Source organism: Rhinopithecus roxellana, chromosome 2, assembly GCF_007565055.1.
Source record: "Rhinopithecus roxellana isolate Shanxi Qingling chromosome 2, ASM756505v1, whole genome shotgun sequence".
Taxonomy (NCBI): domain Eukaryota; kingdom Metazoa; phylum Chordata; class Mammalia; order Primates; family Cercopithecidae; genus Rhinopithecus; species Rhinopithecus roxellana.
This window is the reverse complement of record NC_044550.1, coordinates 69,958,851-69,972,542: the sequence shown is the minus strand read 5'-3', so window position 1 is coordinate 69,972,542 and position 13,692 is coordinate 69,958,851.

The window sequence follows — 13,692 nt, the reverse complement described above, 5'->3', positions numbered from 1 at the left end:
CCTTTCCCCCAGAGTTTAACAGACCCTTTTCCTTATATAATGCTCCATGCACTTGGAGGGTTAGAAAGGCATATCGAGAATCAGTGTAGATGTTTACAGTCTTACCTTCAATGAGTTCTAGAGCCTGAGTTAAAGCAATGAGCTCAGCCTTCTGGGCTGAAGTGCCCTGTGGCAACAGTTTGGCTTCAATGACAGCATCCAAAGTTACCACCGCATATCCTGCACTTCTTTCTCCTTGTGGGTTGATGAAGCTGCTTCCTTCCATGTATAACTCCAAGTCTACTGATGCCCATGGCTGGTCCCGAAGGTCAGGTCTGCTCAATAGACTGAATCCAACACCTCTACACAGTTATGCTCGACCAGGCTTTCTGATACTGGGAGCAGGGTGGCGGGATTTAGGGTGTTACAGACTTCAGTAGTTATTCGGGGATTTTCACCTAGCAAGCTTTAGTACTTGGTTAATCTAGCATTTGTTAGCCAATGATGTCCTTTGGTATTCATCAAAGTTACCACAGCATGGGGAGCCTTTATATTCAGGTTTTGCCCAAGGGTTAGTTTATCTGCTTCTTGTGCTAACAGGGCTGTTGCTGCCAGGGCCCTTTGACATGGTGGCTAGGCTTTGGAAACCCCATCTAGTTGTTTTGAGAGATAGGCCACTGACCTTGACCAGGGCCCCACACTCTGGGTTAAAACTCCAACTGCCATTTTTTCTCTTTCTGACACATAGAGTGTAAAGGGCTTTGTCAAATCTGGTTGTCCTTGGACTGGGGCCAACATAAGTTTTTCCTTTAACTTACAAAAGGCTTGCTGTTGTAGAGACCCCCATTCAAAAGTCTCCCAGTCTCCCTCACTTTGTAATCCCATACAAAGGTTTGGCTAGTACTGCAAAGTTTGGAATACATAATCTGAAAAACCCCACAGCCCCTAGGAATTCCCTTACTTACCTTCTGGTTTTACATTCCGGGAGGCTGCAGATGACCTGCTTTCTTTCTGACCCCAGGCTGTGTTCCCCTTTCCGAACAGTGAATCCCAGGTAGCATACCTGCTGTCTGCAGATCTGAGCTTTCTTCTTGGACACCTTATACCCAGAGTCCTCCAGGTGCCGAAGCAGGGCATCTGTCCCTTTTGAGCAGCTGTCTGCTGTGGCGTGTCCTAGCAGAAGTTCACCCACGTACAGGAGCAAGACGCAGCCTACGTCTTTAGCAGGCAACTTTTGCAGGTCTCCAGCCAGGGCCTCTCCGAAGATAGTAGGGTAGTTCTTGAATGCTTGAGGAAGCCAAGTCCAAGGGTACTGAGTAGTGACACCTGACTCCGGATCTTCCCACTGAAAGGCAAACAGCTTCTGGCTCTCAGGAGCTATTCTGATGCTAAAGAAGACATCTTTTAAGTCCATACAGGTAAACCAGCTGTCCTCAGCTGGCAGCAGCCCTAACAACGTGTAAGGGTTAGGAACTGTTGGGTGCAGGTCACTGCAGCTTGGTTGACCAAGTGCAAGTCCTGTACTGGTCGGTAGTCCTTGGTCCCTGGCTTAGGGGCAGGCAGGTGGGGGGTGTTCCATGGAGACTGGCAGGGAACTATAATTCCATAGGCTTTCAAGCATCTGAGATGAACCTGAATTCCTTCAAGAGCTTCTCTGGGAACCGGATACTGCTTTTGTCTAATTGGTTGAGCCTCAGGCTTAACTTCTATGAGTACGGAGGCTTGGTTGACCGTCAGTCCTGGAGGATTATCTTCTGTCCATACTTGGGGCCATTGGTTAGCTAGAGCTGGTTTTATCTTTTGACCTGGCTCGGTTAGAAAAAGTCTCCATTCTTCTTCCTGGGGGACCATAAGGGCCATGATAACTCCTGTTCCTGGTAACTTTAGCTGTAAAAAGTCCTGTTTTGTAAAGGAGATGGTGGCTCTCAGCTTGCTAAACAAGTCTCTTCCTAGCAAGGGCAAGGGACAGTCAGTCATGTACAAAAACTGGTGAACTATCTCATGTCCTCCCCCACCGAGCAGGTCCATGGTAGACAGAAAGCCTTCCTATTGGAAACTCCTGTTGCTCCGATTATATCAATGGTTTTCTTCAATAAGGGGGCGACCGAGGTGGTCACTACTGAATGTTCAGCACCAGTATCCACAAGAAATTTAATGTCCTTGCTCCCAATTGTAATCCTGACCGTGAGCTCCTTGGGGGCACTTAAGCCTGGTCCCCTTCAGTCCAATAGCCCTTCAGCCGGATTGAACGAAGCTCGCTCGTCTTTATCTGAGGTCTTTTGTTCCAAACCACCTTGCTTTCCCTTCAGTTGGGGACACTTATTTTTCCAATGTCCTATTTCCTTACAATAGGCACATTGGTTATATTGCAAGCATGGATGATTAGACTGGGTATTCTTCCCTGAACCCCCCTTTCCCTCTCCTTTTGGGGGAATTTCCTTAATGGCAGCTGCTGGTAAGTCAGCGTTTCGCCTAGCCTGGCGTTTGCCTTCCTTACGGCTTTCTCTGCGGCTTGTTGCATCTCTATTCACAAACACTTGATTGGCTATTTCCAGGAACTGTGAGGTATTCATACCTGCAAACCCAACCTGTTTCTGGAATTTTTTCCTGATATCATCCGCGCTTTGACTAACTAAGGCCATGTTAATCATGCGCTGATTTTCAGGGCTTTCTGGATCAAAAGGAGTGTACATACGGTAAGCCTCATACAGTCTTTTCATAGAATTGTGCTGGACTCTCCTCTTTTCCTTGAATGACCTCAGAGACCTTATTTACATTTGTAGCCTTTTGATCCCCTTTCTTTAGACCTTCTATTAATGCCTCACGGTACCATCTTAGCCTCTCCATATCTGGTCCCTTGTTCAGGTCCCACTGGGGATCTGTTCCTGGCAGTTGAATTCTTATGTATTCTTTGGGGTTTTGGTAATTGACTGGGATGTGCTCCTCTAACCACTTAGTAGCTGCCTAGAGCACACTTCGCTTTCATCTGTATTAAAGAGGTACATGAGCAGCTGGTGGCAATCAGCCCAAGTAGGGTTATGAGTCTGTATAATAGTTTGGAGCAAGTCAATTAAAGCTTGAGACTTTTCAGTGTAAGAAGGAGTATTATTTTTCCAATTGAGGAGGTCAGCAAAGGTGAAAGGTTGATACACAAAGGCACGCCTTTCCATCGTGCGTCCATCCTCATCTATCCTGGCATATCATTGCTCGCTCAGGGGAATTTGGATTCCAGTCTTGGGCTGTAAGCGAGCTGCCAAGGGAGGAGTTTCTCTCACGGTTTCACTTCCTCTCTTATCTACTCTAGGTGGTCTAGGAGTGTGGTCATCTGGTGGAGATGGAGGTGCTGTGGGCCCAGGGGTGGGGAGTCTTTCCTCCTGATAAGAAGGGGATAATGCTGGTACCAGTTCCTGCCATGATTCTTCTGGTGTTAGGTCGGACAGGACTTTTGGTGCTGAATTCCCTCAGCGGGTGGAGCGAGGACCTTCCTTAACTAACTGTCTCTTTGCTATTAGTACTGCTGCTGCCTGTCCTCTTAACCACTGTGGGGGTCCCAAACTAGCTGTAACCAATAATCTACATATGGGAACCGATCTGGGTACCCTGACTTACAGGTTACCCTGTGCCATACCTTCGAGACAAGGGACCTGTCCAGGCTTCCTTCTAATGCTGGCCAGTCTATCTCACACAAAGTTCTAAGTTTTCCTGGTGTCATGGTGACTCCACAGTCTCCCTTAAATCCCTTTTTGAAATTTTTCAACGTAGTTCCTAGTGAATTGGGTTTACTTTGTGCCTGACCCCTGTTTCCTCCAGACAAAACACCACGCTCACACCGCATGCACACCCCAAAACAAAGAATGAGTAAAAAGGGCACAACCACACTTTTAGAGTTTATGCCAAACCAGAATCATAACCAAAATCAGAGTATCAAGAAATCTAAGCGAGGTCAAAACCAAAACCAAAGTATCAAGCAATCCAAGTCAAGTCAAAAACAAAAACCAAAGTGCTGGTACAGGCACACCGTGGGTGATCTGATCAGGCCACGCTTCCACTCAAATAGAGCAGGCAAGTTCCCAACGCCCATCCTGTCAAGCAATTTAAACCAAGTCAAAACAAAACCAAAACCAAAGTGCCGATAAAGACATGCTGTGGGTGATCAGGCCATGCTTCGACTCAAATGGAGTGGGCAAGTTCTCAAGACTAGTCTTACCAAGTGTCAGATGTTCAGTCTCCAAGTATCAGTTCCTTCTCAGTATTCAGCCATTGCCTTGATCCTCCACAGAGACCTGCCACACACTGCTATGGCCAGGCGTCCCACCAGGGCAAATGCCTATCCAGGAGCACTCTCAGGATCCATGTCACTAGGGCTGGGTGGAGTCCCCTGCAAGGATGTTCCACAGGGCAGACTTAAGCTTCCTAAGGAGCTGCCTCGATCATCCCTCAATCACCTCATTTCCTGTCAGGGAACCAAGAAATGTAGCAGTACGAGTGGCAGACAAAACTCCTCAGACACCGAGTTAAATAAGGAAGGGGTTTATTCAGCCGGGGGCATCAGCAAGACTCCTGTCTCAAGAGCCAAGTCCCCCTGAGTGAGCAATTCCTCTCCCTTTTGAGGGCTCACAACTCTAAGGGGATGCCTGTGAGGGGGTCGTGATTGATTGAGCAAGCAGCGGGTACATGACTGGCGGCTGCATGCACTGGTAATTAGATCAGAACAAAACAAGACAGGGATGTTCACAGTGCATTTCTATACAATGTCTGTAAACTATAGATAGCATAACCGATTAGGTCAGGGGTTGATCTTTAACTACCAGGCCCAGGGTGCGGCTCTGAGCTGTCTGCCTGTGGATTTCATTTCTGCATTTTAGTTTTTACTTCTTTCTTTGGAGGCAGAAATTGGGCATAAGACGATATGAGGGGTGGTCTCCTCCCTTATTTCAATTTGAACTTTTTAAAAATAAAAACAATTGTGGAGAATTAAGGTGGATTTCCTACAAAAGAATGAAAATAGCAGCAGGAAGCCATAATGAAGTTAAATATTTTCAGAGAATTAGAAGAAAATAGGTGCCCATCAATAATTTTATGGCCAACTAAATTATTCAATAGAGTGAAAAAAAATACTTTACAAAGAACCAACATGGAGAACACATATCCAAATTAGATATTCCTAAAATAAAGTTTTCTAATGCTGCAGGATTTTTTGAAATACATAAATACATATTTCAGATACCAAAAAATACTGAATCACATATTCAGTATTTTTGGTATCTGAAATACACAAATAAATAGATACCAAAAATTTGAATCAGTATATTGTAGTAGTAGAAAGATATATGGGTATTTAAGACAATTGTCAGCATTTCAAAATGCAATCAGGGTTAAGAAGGGTTAGGATTAGGAAAATCCCAGATTTAAATTCTAAGAATGAAGAAATAATAATATTTAAATTCAGGTTGTCAGCTCTAATATATATTTTTTATATTCCCAAGTGTTTATTTCTTCATCTCAATTAGATTGCAAATTTCTTAAAACAGAAGTCCTTTTTGTGCGAGACCAGGTTGGTCGGGGAGACCCTAACCCAGTGGCACTGGAGGAATGAAAGACACATACACAGAATTATAGAGGTGTGAAATGGGAAATCAGGGGTCTCACAGCTTTCAGAGCTGAGAGCCCCGAACAGAGATTTACCCACATATTTATTAACAGCAAACCAGTCATTAACATTGTTTCTATAGCTATTAAATTAACTAAAAGTATCTACGGGAAATGAAGGAATGGGCCAAATTAACTGCAGCAGGAATGCACCCTTAAGACACAGTTCACTCATGCTAATTCTTTATGGTTGTAGAATGCCTTTAAGGGGTTGGTTTTCTGCCCTGGGTGGGCCAGGTGTTCCTTGCCCTCATTCCCATAAACCCACTACCTTCCAGCTCAGGCGTTAGGGCCATTATGAACATGTTACAGTGCTGCAGAGATTTTATTTATGGCCAGTTTGGGGGCCAGTTTATGGCCAGACTTTGCAGGGCTTACTCCCAACGTTTTTACACCTGATCTTAGCCAAAAGGCCGAAAAGCGATACTCCCAACATTTTTGTTTTGGACTTTTGTTCTTTTTAACTTCTTGAGCAGTAGCATAGTGGTTATTTCACCTTCAAAAGTGATTCTGATATTGAGATGGAATTGCCTGTTAGGTGGTGCATTTAATTTAGTTGTATTCTTTCTGGCCATTATATTATTTTACTTGAAAATTTAGAAATTATCTAAACAAATATATAATTTAAAAATATTAATGCAAGAATAATGGTTTCATGTACTTGTTCAAAGTTTTCACTCCAGTGAAATAGGCTTGTTTGACCACTCAAAAATTGTAAATACAGAACATTTTATGGGTCAATTCACAACTTGTGACCTATACAGTGTTTCTCTTTTGTTAACAATCAAGTTTATTATGAGGTAGCCACCTCATAATGCAGTGATTGAAAGTTTGTACAACAGCGTGTTTAAATATTGGCTTTGTTAGATATCTTGATTCTCTCCCAGAATCACACTTTACCTGAATTTTCCCATTTATAAATATAAAAAATCATAGTAATGTGATAATATATGAATAAATTTATATAACAGAAAGTGTCTAGATTTTAGTAAGTAATCAATGAATGCTATCAATTAATATCATGGAAAATTCTTTGATAGAAAATCATCTATGTCTTTCAAGAATTCCTATGTTTGAATTTGCTTTTAATTTTCTTTATTTTTATTTAATTTTTTTCAGATTTAATTTAAAGTTTACAGGTTAATTTACGTTTATGTTTCAAGAGACCTATTTTGCCATTTGAAGTTATAAATTAGATTATTCTGCTTCAAAAAATCAAAAAAAAATGTTAACATAAAAGACAAAATATTAATAACTAAGTAATTGTACTAATGGTTAATTTTGCAATTAAGTTCAGATTATTTCTTTGTAAAATTTGTATAGAATTAAATTCTCCCACTTTTGAAGTTTTTTTCAACATACTTCAAATAATGAAAAATGTATGCATGAAGTAAAGTTTTTAAAACAGCATTCTATAGTTTCCTTTTTAATCTAGATTTTTTGAACCTTTTTCAAACTAGGCTAACAAACTGACCTTAAGAAATAATGCAGAAAAAAGTTATTTTAGATGAAAGATAACGCCTCAAAACTTGCCCACTTCTGACCATTAAAAGATTTTGATCACTTCTCTACTCATGTTTGATGATGAAGGTGAAAAAACACTAATTAGACTTTTTTAAACTTGCTTAATCTTTTTCTTGTCTATATCTCAGGGAATGTGTTTGATCTGAAGAAGTGATTTAGAATAAATTTCAGTGAGTACAAGCGGAATTTTAAAAAGGTAATGAATTTAACATCTGATGAATTCGAAATTTTATGTAGTTTTGTATAATATCAATTTGGCAATCTCAAACAAAGAAATCTGTCAAGGTAATGTGTATATATTAAGTATCTTAGCAATTTCAGTGTCGTTTATATACATATTTTATTAATACATAAAGTTATTGAGTTTAATAGTGAAAACTACATAAAATATTTAAAACATCTTAAGTGACAAATTATTTAAAAATATTTTAATTGTAACATTTTCAGTTCTACAATGTTTAAATGAAAGTTATAAAAATTTACAAAACATTGCATAAATAGGAAACTTCAATTTTTGTAAGCCTTATATTATATGTATTATAATACAAATTGCTTGTAGCTTCCACAGGTCAATAGGAAATGTTTTAAATAGTAAAATCTCAGATGAATTATTCCATATTGCTATAAGTTATAATGTAGTAGAAACTTTTTCAGATAGTACTCAAATTGTAAACATTTTGTTTGTTGTAAAAAGCCAGAGCATTCTACATACTCTTATCCTCCTAACTAGATAGAACACAAATTAGATAGAACAGACTGCTTAGATGCATAAAACAAAAGGTAAAATTCTTCTTAACATATGACAAAGAACAGCAACTGGCTTTTTCTATGTTAAAAAGCAAAGTTTAGAAAAAATACATTTTACAGAGTTTAACTGAGCAAAGAACAATTTGCCGATTAGGCAGCCTACAGAACCAAAATAGGTTCAGAGTAACTTCAAGGCTGCCATATGGTCAGGTAACATTTAAGACAGAAAAAAAAAGTGAAGGTAAGGTACAGAAAACAGGAAAATTGGTTACAGCTCGGCATTTGCCTTATCTGAATACAGTTTCAGCAGTCAGCTGGCTGTGATTGGCAAACACTCAGCCACTATGATTGGTTGAGATTCAGCTATCTCTTACAAAAGTAGGCTACAGTCTGTTTACACATCCAGTTAGGCTACAGGTCACTATGTACCAATAAACCTTCAAACCAAACTTAAAATACGTAAAAAGGCAGCTTTAGAGCAAACTTAATTAATCATCTATCATGAAAAGAGGAGAAAAACATTGAGAAAAGAAAATAGATCAGAGCAGCTTGAGCTATGTTTGGTATATAAAATTTTTCAGGCCGAGAAAGACATGCGTACCTGACTTCAGCTGTCTAACCTCTACTCACAACTATGCCCAATGGCAATTGTTTAAAAGCATTTTTTTTCCTTTTTTTTTTTTTCCCTCTCCAGTAGGAATGAGACTAGCTGCCTCATTCATTATCTTCATGTTCCTGGAATTTGTAATACACAACAATGTACAGCCAATGAATAGCTTATGTTATTTTAACATGAAATTTTGGTAAACAATTTAGAAACTGCCTCTTCTTTTTTCTTTTAAAAACCACTTGTAACTGTTGTTAATCAACATACATATTCAGGTCACCGTGAATCTGTGCTCTGGTGTTGCAGTCCTCAAACTTGGACCAAATACTATTTATATTTATTAATTCTGTCTCAGCTTCTTCCTTTATGTTGACGACATGAATTAATACAGATATTTATAAGAGTGGAGAGTGAGAATCTATAGATATACTTTGAAGGTCTATATAAAAGTATGAATCATAAACAAACGAAAATTAGAAATTAGCTGCAACTCGTCTATCAGAGGTGCCCAAGAGCATTGGTCACTGAATAATGAGAAAACCAGAGTAGAGCGATGAAGAGACACACAAAGAAGAATGGGCTTGATTTCTCCTGTTCTATTGCTACTTTTATAAAGGTGTGTAAAATTTGATACATCATATTTGTTTGGCTTATCTATGATTTTACTGATTTAGTCAATAACAATCATTATAGCAAACCCAGTAAGTTCTTATTTGCGTTGGATCATGTTCTAAAGTACTTCTTTTTATATTCACAGCGAGGTCGATACTGTTGTGACTCAGAAAGGAAGACTGGCACTTCAACATGCTGAGAGGCCTTGGAAGCTTTCTTAGAATTCAGGTACCTCTAATTTTGTCTGGTGTCCCCCAACTCCCAAGTGCAGGGAGGGGTTTTCTTTTTGATTTTTACATCTTACCAACAAATCTCTCCAAAAGAAACACAATTGTTTCTCTTCCTCGTGAAATCTTTGATCTATGTCAGAAAAGAGGACTGGAACGCAAATGCATCTGGAGAGACGTTTTCACAAAATAATACTTGCCACTTGGACTCATTCAATAAAGAGAATAACTTATAAGTGAATTCTGTCCATTTATTCCCTTTAATAATTATTGGTTGCTCCCCGAGAGAACTCTCTCCTGTCCCCATACCCACACACACTATGAAAAAGACTTCTGTATTCCACTGGGGTACTGGGTAATTATTCTTCTGTGATTCCTTCATGCTATGCACGTTAAAATAAAATGTTGTATACCTTTTCTCCTATTAATCTGCTTTTCTCTAGTTGATTTTCAATGGACCTTCAGAGGGTGATGGAGAAGTTTTTTGTTGGCTCCTACAATATTATTATTAGCACCTTTTTTATATATGAGGAAATTGAGGCACACTATGATTAAGTGACTTGTTGAAGGTCACAGAAATAATTAATAATGCTATCTCTTTCAAAATAGATTCCAATCATAAACATTTTTTCGTTAAAAAAAGAACCCTAGTTTAAGGGTTAAGATTGTGAAAGGAAAATATCCTCGGTCCCTTCAAGCTGGGAACTGCTCAGGGCAAACCTGCCTCCATTCTATTCAGTCATCCCTCTGTTCACAGAGATAGATGCACAGCCATCTGTCTCTCACCTACCTGTGACCTGGAAGCCCCTGGTAGAGAGGGCATAGGTGGTTGGCAGGGGTGGGGGTGGGGTAGGGAGGAGGTGGGGGGGGTTGGGGGGGACTTGCTTTAAGGTGTCTCCACCTTTCTGGATGGAACTAATGCACTTCTTGCATATATTGATTAATGTTTTGTGTCTCCCTAAAATGTGTAAAACCAAGCTGTGCCCCAGCTACCTTGGGCACATGTCATCAGGATTCCTGAGGCTGTGTCATGGGCGCGCTCCCTCAACCTTGGCAAAATAAACTTTCTAAGTTAACTGAGACCTGTCTCAGATTTTCCGGGTTCACACTGTGGTAACTATGAGGGTGGGATTCTGAGTGGCGATACCCCTGACTTTGATGAATATCCTATCAATGCTTGCAGCATGAGGTAACTTTATGGCTCAAACCAATAGGACAGTTTGCTGTGGTCTGAGAGCAACCCCTCCAGAGAATCCATGACCTCCAAAAATTTGGTTGAGATCAAAAGTTTATTTTGCTGTACAACTCCTCTTTTTGAGGGAGTTTTACTTGCTTCCAACAGGAAGGCAGATTTTCCTGTTTCCATGTTGTTGGAAGACAGGAAACTCCTTTATGGAGTTTGAGCTTTCTTCCAACAGGGAAGATTAGGTTTTTTGTTTTTTGTTTGTTTGTTTGTTTTTTCCTTCTAGGATGGTAGAGAGCAGTCTACAGCCTTAGACTCATCACCAGGTAAGAAACTGGTTTGGGATTCTGTCTTGCAGATTGCTTTTAAATGACTAAAGTTAGCATTTAACAACCAGCTGGTGTTAGTTTCGACTTACACTTAGAGCTCTCAGAAATCGTATAATTTGTGTGTTCATTGTTAGTTTTGCTTAACTGTTTTCTTGTTTGTTTCTGTCTTGGTCAAATCCAAAGGGGAACCTTAAATTATGGAGAACAAGGCCTCTGAAGTGGGAGGAAAACAGCTAGCAAAAGAAAAAAAACAAACAAACAGATTTTTATTTTTAACTGCTTAAGGGACTTTATTTACATAATAAGGGCACCTTTACACTAGGCAGACCAAACTGAAAGAGCAATGGCTGTACTTCTGAAGTAGAAGCATTTTGTCCTAGCTGAAATATGGTAAAAAAATTTTCAAAAAAAAATTTTTAAGGAGCTCAATGGTTAAAAACCAACTTAATTAAAAGGCTAACATCCAAGATATATGAGTGTATGTGTGCAAGTTTGTATTGGATAGGACTTCATGTTTGTGTTTGTTTTTCTCTCCTAATATCTTTTTCTTTTTTTGAGCAAATGTTTTATTTATCTTTATTCTTTTTCTTAGTTGACTGAATTCTGTTTTCACCTTCTTTTTTTTTCTTTTTTTTCTTTTTTTAATAGCTATTGCAACAGAGGCTACTCTGTTTTTTTAAGAAAGAGTGAGGCTGAGTATGATGGCTCATGCCTGTCATCCCAACACTTTGGGACACTGAGGTAGGTGGATCATGAGGTCAGGAGTTCAAGACCAGCCTGGACAGCATGGTGAAACCTCATCTCTACTGAAAATACAAAAATTTGCTAGATATGGTGATGCATCCCTGTAATCCCAGCTACTCGGTAGGCTGAGGCAGGAGAATTGTTTGAACCGGGACCCAGGAGGTGAGGTTGCAGTGAGCTGAGGTTGTGCCACACCACTCCAGCCTGTGCTATAGAACAAGACCCCATCACACACACAAAAATAAAGTGCAGTTCAATTTTATGTGTACTTTGGCTCAAAGAAAAATAAAAGCATCTCTCTCTAGCACCACCAGATTTTCTTCTCTCTGTACCTTATGTTGCAAATTTTGCTATTTGATTTTCACCTCAGTTGTTTCCTTTAAAGTGCAAATGTAAGGCTATTTAGCTGACAACTTCCTAGGGTTGTGAAAGAGGATATCAAGAATCTGAAAGTCTAAGAAAGAAAACAAAAAAGTACGGTGTGCATTTCTTTATAAACCTATAAAATATACTTCTATGGTCATGCCTAATATACATTTACATGTATTTATATGTTCTGTACAAAATGTTTCACTAATAAAAATATATACAAGAGATCTAATTAATTGGCTTAAAGAAACATAAAAGCCCTTAAATCAGCTACTATATAAGAAATGACTAGTCAAATGTTTTTTCAAGTTTATGTAACTTAAGTAAAATCTTTAAAATTATTGGTAAAATAATATTAAAAGTGTCTTAAGGAATTATCAGCATACATTTGTGTTGCATTTATTAATCAAGCAAATTTCATACTCATCTCTGCCAAATACTAAAATGTGTCAAAATTCGGCATAAGAGAAATGAAACTATAAACCTAGACCAAATCAGAATGATCTTTGTTTGTGTAATTTTTAACAAATTAGACATTTATATGAGTTTAATGAAAATAGCTGCATCTTGAATTTAGTAAGCTTACCTTAACTTCTAATCCTGCGGCTTTAGGCAGTTTGGTCCACAGGCAATAATGAAGTTTGTTTTGGGAAAGGACTCTTATTGTCTTTGTTTCAAAGTTAAACTCTAAGTTCCTCTCAAAGTTACTTTGGCCTATGCCCAGGAATGAACAAGGACAGTTTGAAGGTTAAGAGCAAGATGGAGTCAGTTAGGTCCAATCTTTGTTCACTGTCTCAGTTATAATTTTGCAATGGTAGTTTCATAGCTTTAAATCATGACTATCACAGTTTTCATAAATAATCTAGGTAAACAATTAAAATGAAATAATTAGCTAAATATAATGGGATAAATACTTGTAGTCAAACTGATCTTAATTTAGAATATATGGCTATATTAAATTAAATGATAGATATTTCATTATTTGGGTATTTTCCAGTAAATAGATACTGTAGGGAAACATTCTTGCTAAAAAAGAAAAGAAAAAAAAGTGAACAAGTTTTGTTTAATTCAAAGTTTATTTAAAGGTTATGTACAAAACAAGGTAAAAGGAACCAGGAGTAAAAAAAAAAAAAAAAATATGTAAAGAAACTTATAAAAATGAAGAGGGTTTTTTTTTTTTAGGTAAAACATTTAAAGATAAATAATTTCATTTAAGAAATAATCTTCTGTGGTAAATTTAGTCCTAAAATAAAATAACTGGTTGTTTAAAAAGGAGGGATGTTCAGAAAAACCAAAAAGTCTGAACATGGGATGAATAGTCGGTGTAAGTCACAATAAGAAGATATATATATATATATATATATATATATTTTAAATTATGTAGTTAAATTGTCAAATTGTCATATTATTATGAAGTTTTGATTTGCTTAAGGAAAACAAAAGTGAGATACATTTTTTTTTAAATTAAGGCTATTGCATCCATGTATCTTCCTGTATGTGCTTTTAAAGTCCTTATAACACTGAGTTACAGCGCTTTAACTCCTAAGTCTAAAAAGGACACCAAGTCCTGCTAAATCTTAAACACTGACAGCAATTAAAGCCTCATCTTCAGGCCCTGCAGAAGATGCCAATCAAAATAAACTGCATTCCTGAGACACAGGGCAAAATAATTAAAGCTATTAAATTCCTCAAGGCCCAGTGACTGTCATGGAAGAGGTGGAC